Here is a 3,835-nt window from a genome sequence, read left to right as displayed (position 1 = left end):
ACTGTCCAGTGAAGATCGAAGCTTCCCCCTTGCCTCCTCCACACCCCTGGCCCTCCAGGTTTGCCACACTTCTTCTACACTTCACAGTTGACACATTGCGCGTTGTACGTATGCGGTTGATTGTGCCTTCCCTGGTGTATTGTGTAAGGATTATTACTTGCTTATTGGCAACACTGTAGGTGAGTGACGTAATCTTGTCTGGACTGTTTCCGTGGCGTTAGCTTTAGTAATAATCAGTTTTATAACAACAATAACGGGCGATTTTCAAATGCCGTACAAATTCCACAAACAAAATTGCTATTGTACTCGGAACCTTTGATCGTTAGTTTTCTGTATACACTCGTATTATCCAACTTCGGAGCGCTCCGGAGTCGCTCCGGAGCGGAGCGGGCAAGTTCTTAGAATATCGCGCCTCGCTCCGGAGCGGAGCGTCACAAGGTATCGCTCCGCCCCGAAACCCTGCTCCACACTAATATCGGTCGTTTTATATGTCACCCCCTTCCCACCCCAACCCCTAGGGATGCCAGGGGTGTCTTGGAGTTGAACGGCATTGGGAGAGTTACTCTTCATCTTAGAGACCCCGAAAACTATTTATTCCACACTAATATTGGTCGTTTTCGATTATTTTTACATATTTCTATGCTTCTCGTATGGTAAGTATACGACTTAACAGAGAACCTTGAAGGATGCTTAGATCGGAGATGTTTTCAGACACGCCTTGCTCCTCCCCCTTCTTCCCCAATTAATTCTTCTTTTGTAATGGGAGGGGGTTGGTGGGTGGCTTCCCTTCCGGAAGGTGACCGCAGATGGTAACGATGGAAAGCCTTTCATCCTTCCGACCACGCCCAAAAGGATTTCTTGAACTTAAATTTCAGAAAAATCTTTGAAGGCCAAGGTCGGAAGCTCTTCTGCTCATATAAAAGACCAATCGACCGTTGGCAACACAAGCTGATCTACAGTAGTCTCGACAGAGTCTCTCAACAGCCACAATGAAGTTCGTTGTAAGTATAACAGCTATCTTGTAGTGGGAAAAATAAGTAAAGCTGTACCTTGTGCATTACACAGGGTTACTAAGATACATAGGAAATATCTCCTGTGTTGGCCCATAAATTTGAATATTATTTGATAACGACAGCACAATATTTTCATTTATAATTATGATTTCCAAACAAATCAATTACGGCTACTTTTTGAAGTAATGATAACTGTAATAGAGTTACCTCCTGATCGAAATAACTATTGTAACTCAGGTAGAGCGTCACATATTCTTGATCTCGACCATAGTGGAGATGCGATGAGCACTACGCTCCGGCAGCCTCGACTTTCCAGGAAAATTTTCACTAACTTTGTTTTGAGTCAGGCTAATTGACAGGCTAATAATGATCGTATCTACAGTTTACAGTGAAATCTACACCAGTGTGGAATGTGCCTCTACCGGGAATCGAACCAACAACATCTTGATAGGAACTTTACTCGCAAAATCTACTCCTAAGTTGAATTAGTAATACATTGAAACACACACAGCGGCCACATAATAATTGCTCTTAGGTGCTAATTCCACCGTAAAAGGGTGTTCGATTTCACTATCATGAGTGTTTGAAACCCTACCCTCTGTAATTAAAAAACTCACAATTACTCGAAAACATTTAAAATCAGCTCCTTCTGGTGGTTCAAATAGACTCTAGGAACGTATTGATTTTTCACCAATATTGTGATTGATTGAAGTTACATAAAAGTAAACAATAATTTGAATTGAAGCTCTGGGAACATGCCTCGAATAGAATAAAAAATAATGACACAACATTATAGAATTGAGCCAAAAATATTAGAGAGAGATTATTATTGAAACATCTCTGGGTGTTGTACATTGGCAGCTTGGGATCGAGTCACAACTCACTAAGCCACCAATCGACAGGCGAGTCGATGACGTCATTTCAGCAAAACACCAATTGCTAAGCCTGTTGCTCACGCTCTAGACTGTTGGTAGACTCGCTTACCGGGCTCCCGCAGCCAGCTTGAGATGATCCGAAAATAATCTGACTCTACTGTGATAATACCTCTCTTATATTCATTCTATAAACATCATTCTGTAACAGCTCATAATTTGGGGTAGGCCGATACCACTTTCAACAGATACCTATGCTCTCACCGATTTCTTCCGATACCTATAACGAACCTTGAAAATTGTTCAAAGTATAGATTAATACAGTAAAATCTCGATAATCCGGACTAATGGTAGAGATAAGTTGACCGGTTTAACGAAAGTCCGGATTAACTGACCTAAAAGAACAGTAGAAAGTGCATTAAAACTCCGTTTATAGCTACGAAACACGTTTATTATGGTGTATTTAAAGGGCACTGGCTTAATACAGTACAGTACAATGTCTGCGGGAAACAGAATTTCATTAGTGGTTGACTGCCTTTTCATTGGTAAGTTCTCTTCTTGACTTCTAGCCACATTAAAAATCTTGCATTCTGCTCTTTTTTTTGCCTTTGCCTTTGCCTGTCCGGATTAAGCGAAGTCGGGTCTGGATTAACGAGGTTCTACTGTATATTAATATTTAAGTATTCTACTCTAATGCATATGCATAAATTTACCAGGATTGGTGCTTTAAATATTTGAGAATTACATCAGGAATATTAAATTATCTGTTGCAGTTACGTTATCACAAAATTCAGTTTTTCTTCAAACAAAAATGGTGCAAGGCACAAAGAAATTTGGAATTTTTGCGTAATTTCCAGGAAAATTAGATTCCGTGAAAGTTCAAAATGCAGGAAAAGTAGCGGCAGGTATCGGTAAATAAATTGAAACCGATATTTTCCGATACCGAAAATCGGTATCGATGAGTATCGGCCGACTAATAATAATAATAATAATAATAATAATAATAATTATGATAATGATGATGATGATGATGATGATGATGTTTGTTTTCCCCACAGGCCATCCTTCTGATCGCCATTGCCGCCTTCGTCGCCGTCTCCGCCCAGAGGCCAGCCCCCAAGGAGGCTCTCCAGGGTGCTGAGCAGTACTACGGAAGCTACGGCTACGGCTACGGCTACCCAGCCTATGGCGGCTACTACGGCTACTATGGACGTTAAGGGGCGTTCCGTCGACGTCTTCTGATGGTCGCTTCACACGACGACCGGATAATTACATGGATCACGATTTCTCTTCCACGGCCTTTGGGAAAATTTCCCATCTCTTTTGTGATGATTTCGGCAGACACGTTTTTTGAATAAACTATCATAATATTTTTGGAAATGTGTTTGTGTTTGTATTGAAACCGTCCCAGATGTTAAGTTTCCTCGAAACTGTTTCAGTCTCAGACGAAATCTCTATGTTATTTTGAAGAACTACGATGCTATTCTTCATAATATAATTGATTTGCTTTATTTTACTTCGCTTTTTTGTGCCACTTTTGACTAATTTGCGAAGATGGGGATGAGTGATGACGTGATGAAATTGATGAATGGACACTCACAAACATCCACGCCCAGGCCGGGACCCCTGGCATCGTAGCGCGATGTGCTACCCACTCTGCCACGGAGGCCGGCTCTTCAAAATATAGATTTGTCTAGAATTTATCCTAGGACATTCAACAAAATCATTGCATGTAAGGCAATCGCTTTGGTCCTGTGGTTTATAATAGGAAATAAGATTACAGTGCCTCTAGACATTGTTACAAGGCTGTAACAATGGGCGTAATCCACAATACATTTATCTCACCTCTTCGAACTTGCCCCTTTTGCTCCAACATTGGCTTCAAGGAATTGTACGTAACAGTAATTTTTCTCACCTTGTGAATCTCCACAAAACCATCACTATGGACAA

The 3,835-nt window shown here is 41.0% G+C and overlaps 1 long non-coding RNA gene across 1 annotated transcript; it reads left to right on the top strand.

Moving 5' to 3' along the window:
- The first annotated feature begins 882 nt into the window (after nucleotides 1-882).
- LOC146001472 (uncharacterized) lies at nucleotides 883-3,265 on the top strand. The gene is made up of 2 exons (XR_014443576.1): nucleotides 883-1,001; nucleotides 2,944-3,265. It is a non-coding gene; the product is annotated as an uncharacterized LOC146001472 (long non-coding RNA).
- The last annotated feature ends 570 nt before the right edge of the window (nucleotides 3,266-3,835 follow it).

This window comes from Lepisma saccharinum, chromosome 17, assembly GCF_977018435.1.
Source record: "Lepisma saccharinum chromosome 17, izLepSacc3.1, whole genome shotgun sequence".
Classification (NCBI taxonomy): domain Eukaryota; kingdom Metazoa; phylum Arthropoda; class Insecta; order Zygentoma; family Lepismatidae; genus Lepisma; species Lepisma saccharinum.
This window is presented reverse-complemented; position numbering and strand designations above follow the sequence as displayed.